Genomic DNA, 16,836 nt, shown 5'->3' on the forward strand with positions numbered 1-16,836 from the left:
CTTATTTTTTGTTTCAGAAGGATGGTTTTAGGATTAAGGCACTAGGCTGGGATTCAGGATACAATTCCTGACTCTGCCACAGATTTCATGGGTGACTGGGCAATTCATTCCATCCATCTGTGTTTCAGTTCCCCACATGTTAAAAAGGAGATCCTGCTATTTTCCCATCTGTGGCTGTCTTGTGTATTTACACTGTGAGTCTTTGGGCAGAGACTTCTTTAACTAATGTGTATGTGCAGTGCCTAGCACGAGCCCCTGGTCTCATTTGGGACCTAGAGGTGCTGTCAAATATACCCTTTTTTATTATTAACAATAATAAAATAGTAATTTCTTACCCTGCAATCCCAGCAACATCTCTCTGCCCTTCTATATTGACTGTCTTGGATAAGAATCTGAATGGTACTCATACCAGACAATCTTCTCCCTGGCTTCTTCTGTCTCTGTCTCTGTACGTGGTGTGGATGATACCCTTAAAGCAGCAGGCTCTACCCCTAAACTAACTCCTACAAGTCCCCACTTCCTGGATTCAATGTGACCAGTTTTCTACTGCAGTTTTAAAAGCATCCCTTAAATATAACATCCTTAAGCCTTGGTCCCAGAGAGGATCCTTCAAGGAGGATAAGGTGCAAGCACTGTAGACACTATGACTTTAGCATACAGAGCTGTCTTCATAGTTCCTAGAACCAGGATTTTAATTACTTTCTTAAGGGAGGAGGTCAATTAGAAGAGTTTGAATGCCACAAATTACAGCACTGAATCAAATACCAGACAAGAAATTACCTTTATTACTATTCTTCTAAATGTGATTGTTATTTCATCTCCTGTTCAGGCTAGATCCTGATATTAGGCTCTGCATCAGCACAGGAGTAGTCAGTTCCTGGAGGCACTGTGCCTGAAAGACATCTCTGAGTCACAGTTTCCACCCCCTGCTTTGCTTTGGTTTAGTTCTGAGGGGAATGCCAGGGGGTAGTAATTTTAGTGCTGGTAGAGACCTGTACTAATAAACTACTCCCCTCCGCTGCATCGGCTAATGGGCAGGGTTCCATCCATTTCCCCATCCATTCTCTGTCCATCTGCTCCAACAGAAAAAAAGGAAAGTAGTCCTGCTTACTGCTACATACCTAAACCTAAGGTCTGGGTAGCCCACAGAGGGCTTTAAGGAGATGTAATTACTTCTTCCTCACTTCTACAAGCATATACTCAGAATCTAGTCCTTCATCTTTGACGGCCTGTGTATTGAAGGAGACATTCCCTCAGTACCCATTGTCAGTGCTAGCAAGGCCCCTCTGCTCCTTTCCTAGTGTAGCCCTATGGCTTGAAGCTCATTGGGAAAGGTGCTAAGATTTCAGGGTGAAGCAGCTCCCCAAGAGTTTTTCCACTTTGTTTACTAAAACCTTCATCGTTCTTCCACACAGGCACAAGAGGAAAAAATGTGTATCTAGTTGGAGGGAGCAGAGAAGAGTGAGTGTTGCCTCATTCTTCCTTCTACCACTCCTTTGGAAGCATCTCTTGGGTTCCTTCGTAGTTGTAGGTAGTCCGTCGTGTCCGATGATGACGTCTTGAGCTTGCACAGGGCCATCGGTTGTGGACTCGCTTGTGGCTGAGGAGTCCAAGCTTTGAACAGCACGAGCGTTCACAGTGGGGGCAAGGGAATTGTCCTGGCTCTGTTGTTGCAGCTGCTGCTGTTGCTTTCTTCCTTTCACGAGCATCAATGAGACGTACGTTTTGCTGCTCTTCAAAGCTGTCATACGCGTGTCGTACGAGAGCACACCAGCCTGTTTGGTATTTTGCGTGCTGCTCTAGCTGATCTGGTTTTAAACCAGCATGAGCAATGTTGGCCGTCATGCAGTCTTTATGCCTCTTGCGAGTCCTACCTTGATTCCTTTTGCCCTGGGAGAGTTCACTGTAGAGGAGTTGCTTAGGGGTTCTTGACTCCTCCATTCGTATGACATGCCCTGTCCAGTGAAGCTGGGCTTTCAGAATCATGGCATCGATGCTTGTGGTTCCTGCTCTGTCCAGGACTTCCAGGTTCGTAACTCTTTCCTTCCATTGAATGTGCAGTACTGACCTCAGGCTGGGTGTGTGGAAGCGCTCCAGCAGTTTTATATGTTTTCTGTACAAGGTCCTGGTTTTACAGCCATTCAGGAGTCTGGCCAGGACTACAGCCTTGTACACTTTCAGTTTAGTGGACTGTCGGATATTGTGCTGATTCAACACTCTCGCTCCTAGACGTCCTAGTGCCCAGCTGGTCTGGCAGATTCTGGCATTGATTTCATGAGGGCTGTATTAAACAGCGTGGCTGAAAGGACAGAGGCATCAACTCTGTATGCATGTGTGTGTGTGCACAGATATTGCCTTCAGCTGGAGGAGCAGACCAAAGGTGTAACCTGACTTCTCTCCAGCAGAGGGCTAGGATTTTAGCATCTTTGTTGACTTTGTATTTACATATTTATAAATACATGTGATGGCCAGTCTGTGACACACCACACCACACCACACCACAGACTGGCCAGCACATGTGTGTAAAGGTGTAAAAACAAAGTCAACAAAGATGCTAAAATCCTAGCCCTCTGCTAGACAGAAGTCAGGTCACACCTTTGAGCTGCTCCTCGAGCTGAGGGCATTACTAACAAGGGTATGGGTTATGAAATAGGTATGATCTCGTGTATGATATGATTCAGAATTCCCATTTCAGAAGTGCCAGTGGGTATTTCAGAGCATAGGGAACTTGTGTTCTCATTAGCTGCATACATCAAAATGAGATTTAGGATTTGTGTCATTTCAACAGAGAGAACTCAGCTTTTGTTTGGAACTCTCGGATTTTGATACAAGACACTCTTCAGTTTAGGATTTATGTAGCATATGAATTTACATAGCCATCACCAGTTTAAGTACTCCTTCCTTCACAAGACCTTTGAACATGACATCACTTTTTTCATAAGTTTGAAGAAATCTCCAGGATGGATGCAATTTATATGCTCCAGAAATTACTATGGTAAAGGTATTATGTTTAATGGGCTGTAGAGGCAGTAGTTATGCCAACTAAGCAGGTCTTTTGGTCACTTTAGCGAGGGTGTTTGCCAATTGAGTCAAACTGAAGATGGGATTTTTTATTTGGTTATTTTTGATGTTGGGGTGACTGGATGGTTCAGGAGGTAAGTAGTGACAGATGGAGCATCTTGCCCCAGGTGCCTGAACTGGATTTTGCTCAAGTGAGGGTCTGATCCAAAGCCCACAGAAGTCAGTGTAAAGTGCTTGGACACATTTCCATGTAATACTTTGTATTTATACAGCACTTTTGATCCCCTCCCTACCTTCGTTTAATGGGCTGGATATCAGCCATTTTTGTAGAGAAAGTGCAACAAATTTTTAGTGGCCACCTGTTACTTCCACCTACCTCCTGTTTTCCCCATGAACCAGAAGACTGGTGTAATGGGTCAGGGGAAATCAATATACTAAAGTCAGGTGCATGTATTTCTTTCCCTTTGCTGTACCTCAGCTCACCTTGCTGCTGTGATACAGACCAAAGTTTAGTCTTTTCATAATTCTGTCTGGGAGTTAAGTCTCTGAGAGAATGAAGGCCACACCAAATCTCTAAAGGAAAACATCTACATATATTTGCATACATAACAGTTTCTTTTGTAGTTCAGTTAGGGAGGAAAAATCAAATGCACAACTACAAAGTGAGAAATAACTGGCTAGGTGGTAGGACTACTGAGAAGGACCTGGGATTTACTGAATATAAGTCAATAATGTGATGCAGCTGCAAAAAAAAAAAAGAAGAAAAAATATTCTGGGGTATATTAATGCAGAGTGTCTTATGAAAGACATAGGAAGTACTTAGCACTGGTGAGATCTCAGCTGGAGTGCTATGTCCTGTTCTGGATGCCACCTCTTGGGAAAGAAAGTGCGTGGGTCCAACTCCAGAGCTTTACAACAGAGGGGAAGATTCACCAGCGCCTGCAGCAGAGAATTGCCCAGAGATCACCATCCATGATACCACTGCAACTACTGCTTATTTATCTGCATCCATTATCAGCCTTGGGGTCCTCTTCTCTTAGGACAGCTCCAAACATCATGGGACTCTCCACCAGTGCTCCTCAAGGTCTCTGTTGGAGCCCAGTTCCTGGGCAACATCTCTGCAATCACCATATTCCAGTCCTGGAACAAAAGTTTTCAGTATGGGGTCTCTTACCTTTGTACTTTGGTAAGCCAAAGAAGGGAACACATATGGATTGTAGGCTTCATGCCCTTTGTGAGTCAGTGCTTCACATTGTTCTTACAGGTTTTAATACTAGCTTTCCCCAATTCCTCATAATATTGTAGCAAAATCCCTTCGTAGTACTTACCTGTTGTTCTACCTTATCTCTCTGTCTCGTCGTTCTTTATTGCCCACATATAACAGGAGGGAGGAAGAAGGAACATCTGCAGAGAAGATCTACAGGTGATAGACCCTGAACAGAAGGAACCTTCCTGCATCTTCAAGAATAGGGGCTTCCCTGCCTAATATGTTAGGGCTACGTCTGCACAAGAGGGTTTTTCTGGCAAAATGGGCTTTTATTGGAAAAACCTACAGAGCATCTACATGCAAACTGTGCTTTGTCGACAAAACTTGGCACATCTGCCAGAAGCATTGTGCCTCTCTGCGTTCAGGTATAATGCCTTTGTTGACAGTTTTCTGTTGACAAAAAAACCATCTTGCCGCTCCGGGGCCCTTTTGTCAGCAGACAGGGCTTTGGGTTCAGCAAGCAGCCCTGTATACAGAGCTTTCAGTCAGCCATTCTGATCAGAGAGGACCAGGCAGTCTGGCTGCTCTCTGTCGACAGAGTGGATTGCTCTTTCGATCCACTTTTATGTGTAGACGCTCAACAGAAGTTTTGCCAGGAAATCCCTTCCAACAGTCACTTCTGTCAACAGATGCTTCTCGTGTAGATGTAGCCTATCTGTGTTACATACAGAAAGCACCTTTGCCTCTTAGGGTTAATACCTCCTTCCCCTGTGAACCCAGCCCCTTAACACCACTCACACCAGCCTGTAACCCTCCTTTGCCAGAAGCCTGAGAAACTAGATGATGCATCAGGCAATGCTGCATAATGTAGAAACCTTGTCTTATTTGGATCAAGGTGGAGTGGGGCTAGGGAGGCAGGTGGTTCTAAATCTGAGAGCCTCTCACAGAGAACCCACTATCACCAGTGTCTCTTTTTTAAAATGAAGGACTAAGCAGCTCCAGCACCTCAGCCTTTCTCCAGCTGCAGCTGTATGGCACAGGGAGATAGGCAGGACATCAAGTTGGGAAAACCACGTAATGTGCCCACAGATGCTGTGATCTATCTCTGAGACTCTGTTATGTCTGTACTTATGGTAACTGGCTTAATTTATCATACCTCCGATTTATTCATGAAATAATTAAAAGGTTCCTCCCTGAAGTTCATTATAGGACCTGCTGCATTGTTATGTATCAAAATTAACTGATAAGCATCTGTCCAGAAGAATATCCACTATCTACTTCTGTTCCTGCTGTCTAGATTACCTAGAGATGAGGCTACTGTAAAAAAAATTGAATGTCCCTGACTTATGTGGACAATAAATATGGTTTCAAACACACCAGTGTCCATAACACAAAATTTGCATTGATGGCTTGTAGTGGGTTTGTGACACGGCTGCTAGTATATTTCCTTGTTGAAGTGTATTTATCATACCTTCCCTAGTTGCCCAGATCATTTAAACACAATCCTAACAATCTTTACTGATGAATGTCCAAATGCAGAATTCATTTAAGCATGAGATTTTGTCAGGCTCTCCACTACCCTGCAAGTCAATTCCCTCTTGACGTTACTGCTTCAAGGCTCTGTATCACTAACCTTGCCTCCTATCACATTGTGCTTCTTCCCCCATGCTGTCAAGGATACCAGCCTTGACAAACCTCTTCATTCCCTTCTCCTTTTCCCTTATCCAAGTTTGCTTCCAGGCCATTGGTACACATGGAGCTTCATCCTCAAATACCCCCGTACCAGTCCCCACTCACTAAGCACTACTCTCTCCTTGTCTGTCACAGAGTAGGAAAGCACTTAAGCAAATGTTTAGTGTTCAGCTTGTGTTTAAATCCAACTGATTTTAAGGGTTCTAAGTGAATGTTTAAATTCTTTCCTGCATTGGACCTTAGGCTCTGATCAAAGATTCACTCAGTTCTTTCTGTCGACTTCCACAGGACTTGGTTCAGGCCCTATAAGCCTTCCTTAAAACTTCCTGCCATGCCATCAGCAAAAAGTGAGTTAATGTTTGAAAACTACAGTGTGGTGTCACCATATAATGGCAATATTACACTTGCCTTTCTGTACCTTTTCCATTACATACACCCTATTTGGCTGCCATAGTTGCACCAATTCTAAAAATTAGATTCCAGTTGTGCAACTGACTGTGCATGGGTACATCCTTCTTCTATGCAAATAAATGGAGATACACATCTCGTAGAGCTAGAAGGGACCTTAGGAGGTCATTGAGTCCAGTCTGCTGCCCCTTGGTAGGGCCACTCACCACCCCTATTTTACAATCTATTTGCTCCAGACTGCTAAATAGCCTCCTTGGGGGTTGAATTCACCACCCTGGATTTAGCAAGCCAGTGCTCAAACCACAGAGCTATCACTTCCCCCTGAATAGCCCTTGACTGCAGTGAACCATCTAAGACCAGTACCTAAGCATTGTCATTTTCAGGATCAGGGCTCTGGGGAATCTCTATACAGTGGGGTAACATGCTCTACTGCGTTGTTATTTCTCAGGTGCACAAACCTGCTGCATGTTCATTGGTCTCGTTCATTGGTCTCTGTAGACTCTGCTGGTGTGCACTAAAAGTTTCTTAGTGGGCTTTAATGTAAAAGTGCACTAGAGATCACGCAATGTGTACCAATAGGGTCTACACAGACCATTTAACGTGCAACAGATCAATTCCCTACAGAAACCACATCCCAGTAGTGAGGATTAACCCACTGTATAGTCAGTCCCTTAGACTGCACATTTTTCATACAGGGACAATGACTCAGATCTTTAAAGTTTTTTTACCACCTACTGCCCTCTGAAGTGTATGGGAGTTAGTCACCTAAATACCGTTCAGTAGGGAGGCCCAGGCCTTTTTACATGCTTTGGTAGAGCTTGTACCATACTTCTGGGCACTGTAAAAATAATGAATAATTGTTTGTTTGAGCCTGGAAAGCATGAAGAAGTTCAGCAGTGCAACCCAATGTGGAAGCGTGACAATCAAGGCACAAAATAGATGATTCCACATGTCTGATTGTGAAATCAAGATATTGTTCAATATTTGTTTCCATTTTGTCCTGAGGGAAAGTTAATTGTATGTGGTTATTTCCTGGTTACATCAGTGATTGTGTGAGGAAAATCTGAAAAGAGAAAGCACCAAAACAATATTTGGCAACCTAAAGCATTCGAATGGCGGTGACTGCGACAGGATGGTGCTTATCAAGACTAAGCATAAAAATATGGAACTCTTCTGTGGGGGAAAGTAAGTGCTGGAAAACAACATATATAATCATTTCTTCTGATTTATGCTGACACATGAATTTTGTTAGTTCCAGCCTGTCACTCAGAGCAGGAAGAGATTTAAAATAGAGAACATCCTGCAGGTGAGAACCTGGGAAAGGCCAAGCTTGAGGAGAAAGACTAAGACAATGTGTTACTGTTGATTGATACCTACTGTTACCCCTTTTAGGTTGTTTGTGTTAAGAGGAAAAATTCATGATGGAATCAAGTATTTCTTTGACATAATCTTATTTATTTACAAAGAATATACACAAAGTCCTTCTTCCCTGAACACAGTAGGTATCAGACAACCAGGGGCAGTTTCTTTGCTCATGGGTCCAAGACTCTTTCTAGTCAAAACTTTGCCCACAAAGCGCTCTCTGTTTTCTGTTGGTGTTACAAGCCTAGTTTGTTGGTTTTGTTTTCCTTTAACTATCTGCTCAGCTTTTTGACCTCATTCCATTCCCCACCCCCCGCCAGCTGCTTCTGGGCTCTTTTGCTCACGGGTTCAGACACCTCCTTCAAATACCAGCAAAACCCCTTTGCTCACATAGCTCAGCTTCTGACCTTGCATGTGGTCACATATTGGGTGGTGGCTCCGATTGTTTCAGCTAACTTACTCCAGAAAATAACTTAACTGCTTCTTACATTTATCTTGAATAAAAGGCAGCTATCACACTTACCAATTTCAATGAGGGTTCACACAACTTCCACCATAACATTGCCCATAAAGCCATACCCAGTTTTAAAACTTATACAGAAATTACTTTTACAGACCATAGCTACATCTACACTAGCACCCCCCCTTTTGAAAGGGGGATGCTAATGAGACATTTCAGGATATGCTAATAAGGCGCTGCAATGAATATGCAGCGCCTCATTAGCATAATGGCAGCTTCGAAAGTCCCACTTTCAATTACGTGTGGCTCATTTACATGGGGTCCTTTTCGAAAGCACCCTGCAGACATCAAAATCCCCTTATTCCTATAACCAAGTAAGAATAAGGGGATTTTGATGTCTGTGGGGTCCTTTCAAAAAGGACCCCGTGTAGATGAGCTGCGCGCTATCAAAAGCAGCACTTTTGAAGTGCTGTGGCTGCCTTTAGGCTAATGAGGTGCTGCATATTCATTGCAGTGCCTAATTAGCATTTCCTGAAGTGTCTCATTAGCATCCCCCTTTTGAAAGGGGGGTGCTAGTGTAGACACAGTCCATGGCTATGTCTACACGTGCCCCAAACTTCGAAATGGCCACGCAAATGGCCATTTCGAAGTTTACTAATGAAGCGCTGAAATGCATATTCAGCGCTTCATTAGCATGCGGGCGGCAGCCACACTTCGAAACTGGCGCGTCCAGACGGGGCTCCTTTTCTAAAGGACCCCGCCTACTTCGAAGTCCCCTTATTCCAATGAGCTGATGGGAATAAGGGGACTTCAAACTAGGCGGGGTCCTTTCGAAAAGGAGCCCCGTCTGGATGCGCCAGCGCGCGGCGAGCTGCGTCAATTTCGAAGCGCCGCTGCCGCCCGCATGCTAATGAAGAGCTGAATATGCATTTCAGCGCTTCATTAGTAAACTTCGAAATGGCCATTTGCGTGGCCATTTCGAAGTTTGGGGCACGTGTAGACACGGTCCATGTGTGATAAAATTACAGAACTTACTGAGCAAAGAAAGTAACAAGATAAAAAAGGGATTGGATATTTATACAGAGATCAAGAATATCCAGAATTATGATTAATGACAACAAAAATTTTGGGAATGGTGTTAAACCCTGTGTTTTAGAACTTGAACCAACTTATAAGTAGTAGACAACAGGAAGACAGGTGTGGGCAGCAGTTTACACCACAACTGCAGGCTGTTTACACTTTCCCTGAAGCATCTTGGCCTGGCCTGTAAAGGAGTTGACTCACCACTATTTCCTCCTTGTGGCCTGGCATCGCATCTCTCTTCCTGTCAGGTACCTCATGCAAGTAATCTGTCCAGACCTGCAGTGGTCTGCTGCTTCCTTGTGACCCTCTGGCCAAGTCATTTTAATGTCTATCTTCCAAGGTTGTCAAGGAATAAAAAGTCAAATAAAGTAAATTCACAGATAATATTGGGAATGGTTCCCATTTAAGTTACACCAATGGCTGGCTTTCCTGCTCCTTGAGGAGAGACTGTTGTGCATTCCCTAGGGGTCTCCTGCCTTCTGTAAGCCTTCTCTTCAGGAGCTCAGCTTAGAAGGTCTGCCCTCCTCCATGATCTGCCAGTTGTTTTCTCTTTCGTTTCTCTTTAATGGTGAAGCAGATTTGACTGAATAATATATAGCTGCCACCAACTATAATTCTTAATTTTGTTGGAGATACACATCTGCTAGAACAGGAAGGGACCTTGGGAGGTCATCTACTCCAGTCCCCTGCCCCCATGGGGGGTGGGGAAATCAAACACCATCCCTGGCACCTACTTGCCCTAGGTGCTCCTCAAGGATTGAGTTCACAGCCTTGGGTTTAGCATGACAATGCTCAAACCACTGAGCTATCCCTCCCCCCTACTTACAGGCCATACTTTACAGTTTACATTCTCTTGCTCTGCCCTCTGCTTTTTAGGTATTTTAGCAATGCCCTTCTAATAAGGCCACATTTCCCTAATACTTTTGCTAAATGTTATGTAACTTTTGTTACATTAATATGTTATGAATTCCTAAGATATTAGGAACTCAGGAAGCTTATCCTTTTATGGAAGATATTGCTTACCTGTAAAAGATGATCAATTATTTCTTCCACTATCCAGAGCACGCATAGTCCATCTTTGTGTCAGTTCATATTTCTTTGTAAATTCCTTTTTTGTAAAGATCATTTTTTGATTTTAGCAATGGAGTATTTGATACCTATTGCATTTTCCCACTCAGAAGATCTCTTGCAACGTTTGATTGATGTGTTTTTTTTGCCATCTCAATATTCCTGTTACTAACACAAATATTAAGGTTAGAACAATAATCTAAACATAGAATTGTACCCACCCCAGCTCTTATTTGTTTTAGGAGATCATTGATCATATCAAATAAGATCAGGGTCATACCACTTCCTTCTGATGGGCCATTTTTAATATTTTATGTATTTGACATAACTTTCCTAACTCTGACCTGCATCATCCTTTTACTCCAAAATTCTTTACTCAACCCTTCCATTTTTCCCCTTGTCCCTAGAGCACCTGCTTTATACAATAAGCCTTCCCTCCATCTCAAGCTGTATGCCTTTCAAACATCAGTATCTATTTTTATTTCAGCAACGAAGGGTCCTGTGGCACCTTGTAGACTAACAGAAAAGTTTAGAGCATGAGCTTTTGTGAGTTAACTCACTTCTTCAGATGCAGAGAGCATCTGAAGAAGTGAGTTAACTCATGAAAGCTCATGCTCTAAACTTTTCTGTTAGTCTATAAGGTGCCACAGGACCCTTCATTGCTGCTACAGATCCAGACTAACACGGCTACCCCTCTGATATTTTTATTTCAGTTTCTGATTTAACAGCATGATCTTAATGCATCTTGCTCTCCGAAAACCAGCCTGCACCTTTTATCTATAATGCCATTATTTTCCAAATAGACAACCAATCTTTCATTCACCGTTCTCTCCATAATTTTAACTAGATAGGATGTAAGAGACATTATTCTGTAAATATCAGCTTTTGTAGATAATTTGTTGGGTTTTCTTGTTGGAATTACTAGTGCATGTTTCCCCTCTACTATACGCTTTCGTGTTCTACAGGTTGAACCTCATTAGTCCAGCACTCTTGGGACCTGACTGGTGCCAAAAGAGAGAATTTGCTGGACTACAGTAGATCAATATTGTCTAGCAGCATTACCAACACTTCCACTGCTTACTGAGCTCTTAGAAGACATTTAGGGGTAAATTAAATCTAAATAACAGCACTGAACACTGACAGCCAGGGCTTGTGGCTATAAACAAACTTCATGGGACCATGGAAAACTTGGCCACAGCCATGATAAGTGGTCATCTGGCTAATTGAAATCAAGACAGACTATGGATATCAATGGACAAAAGAGTTCCAGATTAGAGAGGTTCAACCTGTAGTATTGTATAGTTCCAAAAGAACCCTCAAGTTGCTTTCAAAGAACTATTTTTAACAGTCTGTTACGTATGTTTACCCAAAGATGTATTCTTGCTGCTAGTAATAGCTTTCTCAAGTTCATTCATTCTGAATAGTATCTTCATGTTTATCCCAATTACATAGTAGATCAAGATTATCTTCAACGAATTGTCTTTTAATCTGATGGAAAACTGTATAATTTTCACAATTATTCACCCCCTCAAAAAGTTGCTGCCAAAACTTCAGCTTTTGTTATCAGAACTTTGAATTATTTTGTCAGTCACAATAAGAGCATGGATGTGCCTACTTTTAGTCTGAAGTCCATTCATTCTTCTGTTTGCTTACATAGTTCTGATTTCTTGATATCTTTATTTAGCCATCTGCAGTACTTCTTTCTGGTTTTTTTCTTTTTCAAAATAATTTTTATGCCAGGGTGCGCTAACTTTTTATGTTGGGACCCATTTTTCATCCCAGCAATTAGCATCCCCCACCCCACATCTCTCTAATGTAATCCAAACTGATTTTGGTTATGTTCATATGAAAAACAAAATTTGGCATGCGTAAGAAAATAAGTCTGTAGCATGTAAAAAGTTTATCAATCAGTATATAAATGTGAATACACAGACACAAAAAAAACCCCAGTAACATTTCAACATTTCTAATGAGGTGGATAAGCCAGGACCCAGAAGCTGATCCTGCTGCACCCCCGCTTTATGAAATATCATGCCCCCCAAAAGGGGGCCACCTCTCACTTTGCGCACCCCCTGATTTATGCTGTTTTATTCCCCTTTACTTCATTAGTTCCTTTCTTTAATTGACATGTTGCATGCTTTATTCTACCTTTCAAATGAGTTTTCAGTGCTGGGGTACTTTTGAATTTTAATTTTAATTTTGAATTGCTACAGTAGGTATTGCTATTAATCCTGTTAACACATGGTCATTGAAATTCTCTGCCATCACTCAGACAGTGATCATTCACAAATTCAGTACATTTTTGTTAACTTTCTTAAAATTACAGGTGACTATTTTTCATTACATGCAATCTTGCTTTGCCCTTGAACAGTAATAAATCTAGGGAGATAGCCACCCCCTATTACTTATTCCCTATTTTATTTTTCAGTTGCAACTACTTGCAATGCCCCGTTTTAATTCTCATCTCTAAGCAAGGACAACTAACATCTGCTTCTTTATATCTAGTTGGGGTGCTGTTATTTAAAACCTCCAGATTTTTGTAATCAATGAATTTTTCTAAGCACACACCATTGCTAGGCATTGTCTTCCTGTCCCACAATTTATTCGGACCATTTAGGTCATCACATATACTATATGGCGTTTTAATAGTCTTCACTATGTCTTGTAACTGAGCATTCTGATTTCTCACAATGGTTATATATCTTATAAATACTTGAAGAAATATTTCTGTTCTGCATTGGAATCTCAACAGCATCATACAGGTTCAGCCTCCCTCATCTGACACCCTCAGGACCTGAGTGGTATTGGGTGAGGGATTTTGCTGGACCAGGGTGGTCAGTTCTGCCCTGGCCCCCAGCCTCATCCCCTGCTCCTGGGCTCCCCTCCCTGATGTTGCTGTGGCTTCCAGACCCCCTCTCCCCAGCCCCCCAGCGACCGACTCTTGGCCACAGCCACTCCTCACCAGACTCCCCGGCCTGCAGCTTCCTGCCCAGCCCCAGCTGCAGCGTCCCAGGGCCGCAGTTTTGTGTACAACCCCAGCCACAGCTTCATGCCTGGCCCTAGGGATGAGCTGCTGCAAGAAGCTGCTCCCCAGCCAAGGGCTTTGCATGCAGCCCTAGCCATGGCTTCCATAGGCCATGGCTTCCAGCCCAGCCCCTGCTAGGACTTATCATGAGCCGGGGCTGCCAGCTTACCAGCCTTGGCCACTGCTTCCTGCTGCTGCTGCTCCTGGCCCAGACTCCCTGACTGCTGCTGCCCCCCTCCCACTTGCCACCAGACTAGCTGTGGCTGCCCTCCCCTGGGCTCCTGCCACTGGTCTGTCTGGCCCCTCCTTCTCCCAGCCCTGGGACTCTTTGGTCCTACGAGATCCGTGGTCCTGCCAGATGAGGGGTATTGCCGATGAGATAAAGCCAGATTTGGAAGTTTTGACCTGTATTTGAGACTTCTTCCTACTCTACTTCAAGTTTTCTCTTTTTCTTGGGTGACTCAAAAGAAAGAGGTGGCTATGAAAATATAAACCTCTCCTTGTGATAAAGTGCAATCTTCTCCAAAATTCCAGGAGTTTTAAAAGCAATTTTTTAAATCAGCCATTTTTCCTAGCTATCGATGAATTCTAGTTTCGCTCTCATTTCCAGGATATTTTCCTTTAGTGCTTGGCCACGTGCAATCAAACTGCGCATTCCAACAAAATACTGGTATCCTCATAACAGTCATATTTTACCACAAACCTCATTCAGAATCCCATGAATACAACCCATTGACAGATTTCTTCCATGCAAGAATTTTCCTACTGCCCTTTGTACAATTTTTTTCTGATTTTTCCCAGTTTGTGATGTGTAATGGATCACTTCTTTCGTAAATGCTATAAACCCTTTCCCCTCACTATTAACATATTATTGTCTATTCCTTCTATAGTGTTTATCATATTCTTTATAGGGTGAGGTTGTGTCTGCAGTACCTCTTTTCCTGTGCTGATTTTCATTTCCTTCCCCACCTGATGCTTTGAGTCTCCATACAACTGCCACATAAAATATGTTATTAACCATTTTTGTTTTGTATCTCTTCAGTTTGCCTTGCCACAATATATCCTCTATATGCCAGACAGTGATGACTATCATGGTTGCTACACCTGGCCTCTGTCCATTATACACAATTCCATGTTCTGTGCAAACTCAATGTTTCCCTGTTACATTTACCACGTCATTTTTCCTTTTGTAAATACTTGCTATGTGCCCATACCATTGGCACTTACAGCAATTTGGGGGCTTGATTCTGTATATTCAAAATCTTGTTGTTATTTCAGGTAGAGTCCTTCCCTTAAATGTAACCAACATTGCTGTTGATGGCCTGCTTTCTCCTTATCATCTACTAATTACATCTACTAATTACATTACTAATCTACATCACCTACTAACACTCCTGATTCACATACCTGTTAGCTGGCATTTTAATTGAGTGGGCCATTCTATTACTGACTTAAGAGTTTGCATGTTACTGAAGAGGAATTTTCACAATGGTCTTGAAAGAGAGGCTGCTGAACATTCTTTTATGTTGAAATTTGACACATTAACATGTGATTTGAACCGTGATGGGAATTTTCTGGGTCACTATAGGGGCTTGTTAGCATACTTGGCTTAATCTCTTGACTCCCCCCACTTCTGCCTCTCTACTCTGATTTGCTCACCTTGATAATTTTTTCTGATTTGTCCACCTTGATTACTGTTTTTGGTTCTCTGTGCCTTAAATATTGAGTCTGTTCTGGTATGGCTATGGTCTGAAGAAGTGGGTCTGTCCCATGAAAGCTCATCACCTAATGAATTATTTTGTTAGTCTTTAAAATGCTACTTGACTGCTTTTTTGTTTTGATATCTACTAATTAGTTATTTACTTACTAACACTTTAGCTTCTCCTATGCTTTCTATTATCTCATCATTGGTCAGCTCTAATGGCACTCCATATACTACCCAATTCAGTTCAGTACAGTTCTTTGGTAGCTGGCAACCTTTTTTAACTTTCCCTAGTGTTTTAGCTTTGAGCAAGTCATCAACCTGTTTTTCACATTCAGTTAAAAGACCCTCACCTTACAACCTCATAGAACACTAGAACTGGAAGGCACCCTGAGAGGTCATCGAATCCAGTCCTCTGCACTCATAGCAAAACCAAGCATTAGCTATCATCCCTGACAGGTGTTTATTTAACCTGCTCTTAAATATTTCCAATGATGGATTCCACAATTTATTCCACAATTGTCAGTTCCACAGACAATTTATTCCATTGCTTAGCCACCAGGACAGTTAGGAAGTTTTTCCCAAAGTCCAACCTAAGGCTCCCTTGACACTATTTAAGCCCATGTTTTTTTGTCCTATCATCAGAGGCTAAGGAGGATAATTTTCCCCCCTTCTTGTAACAACCTTTCAGTTACTTGAAAATTGTTATCAGGTCCACTCTCAGCCTTCTCTTTCCCAAAATAAACAAACCTAATGCTTTCACTCTTCCCCCATAGGTCATGTTTTTTAGACCTTTAATCATTTCTGTTGCTCTTCTCCAATTTGTGCACATTGCACTGTGGTGTCCAGAACAGGACACAGTACTCCAATTTCGGCCTTATTGGCACAGAGTAGAGAGAAAGACTTACTTCTCATGTCTTGCTTATGACACTCTAATTAATTCATCCAAGAATCATGTTTGCCTTTTTTTTTTCAATAGTGTCACATTGCTAACTCATATTTAGCTTGTGGTTCACTATGACCCATAAATCCCTTTCAGCACTCCTGCTTCCCAGACAGTTACTTCCAATTTTGTATGTGTGAAACTGATTGTTGTTTGCTAAGTGGAGTACTTTACATTTGTCCTTATTGAATTTCATCCTTTTTGCCTCAGACCATGTTTTCCTTTTGTCCAGATCATTTTGAATTATTGTAACGCCAGGCCCTTTTTAATCCAGTCACCTACTTTCACAGGAGTAATGTCAACTAATCTTGTTTCTTTGGCTAGTCGTCTTACAGTTAAATTTGTTATTTATCGCCTTCCTCGGCTTTGCTTTTTTTGCCAATGTCATCATAATTTGATTCCGATTCTACGCTTTTCTTTTTTCCTGCTCCTTTTATTGATTCCCCTTCTCTAAAAGCCTTTTCTTCAGTTTCCACAATGACATTATTTGGGATTAGAAAGTTTTCCATCTCTGCAGTCAATCTATCAGCCTAGCCAGCCTCCTGCCATCAGTGGAGTGAACATCCATCCCATTTTTTACCTGGCTAATCCCTTAGTTAAGCTGTCTCAGAGACATCCCCACTTTTCTACGAAAATGGGCAAATTGTTTTGGATTTTGCAGGGCTCCTGTTCCGTGGCACCTGGCATCTTAGGCCTGCAGCCCCCATTGCTAGAGAACTCCTACACAAGGCAACTACCCTGTTCTCTGATGCAATGTATGCTGGGGCAGCAGCTCCTGCTGCAGGAGAGCTCTTCTGTGGAGTAGCTGTCCCACTCCTCAGCACCACACAGCAACAGCCCCCTCACTGCTGGTGTGGTCTGCCAT

At 42.5% G+C, this 16,836-nt stretch overlaps 1 protein-coding gene across 2 annotated transcripts in view; it reads left to right on the forward strand.

Moving 5' to 3' along the window:
- LOC142011559 (uncharacterized) overlaps nucleotides 1-16,836 on the forward strand; it is a 67,543-nt gene that overhangs the window by 17,951 nt on the left and 32,756 nt on the right. The gene's annotated exons all lie outside the window — the stretch shown is intronic.

This window comes from Carettochelys insculpta, chromosome 3 (assembly GCF_033958435.1).
Source record: "Carettochelys insculpta isolate YL-2023 chromosome 3, ASM3395843v1, whole genome shotgun sequence".
NCBI classification, from domain to species: domain Eukaryota; kingdom Metazoa; phylum Chordata; order Testudines; family Carettochelyidae; genus Carettochelys; species Carettochelys insculpta.